The sequence below is a fragment of the Cicer arietinum genome, chromosome 5 (assembly GCF_000331145.2).
Source record: "Cicer arietinum cultivar CDC Frontier isolate Library 1 chromosome 5, Cicar.CDCFrontier_v2.0, whole genome shotgun sequence".
Lineage (NCBI taxonomy): Eukaryota > Viridiplantae > Streptophyta > Magnoliopsida > Fabales > Fabaceae > Cicer > Cicer arietinum.
Window position 1 is genome coordinate 959942 of NC_021164.2, and position 249 is coordinate 960190.

Below are 249 nucleotides of genomic sequence, written 5' to 3' on the forward strand. Positions count from 1 at the left end.
AAGCCGAAAAAATAAATTTCACCATATTGTAATATAATATTCATAATACGTCTTTATCAACTAAAAAAAATCATAACAACAGATAAATGTTTTCGCCCTTAGGATTAGAATTAATGGTCGCGGCCGCCGGATGAAATTCATCCTCGCTCGCCGCACCATATTACTCACTCTCAATCGTGGGTGGCCTTTGTGTCGCGACATATCCGACAACGTACGAGCAAATAATTTAATAGATTATTTCACCGTCGT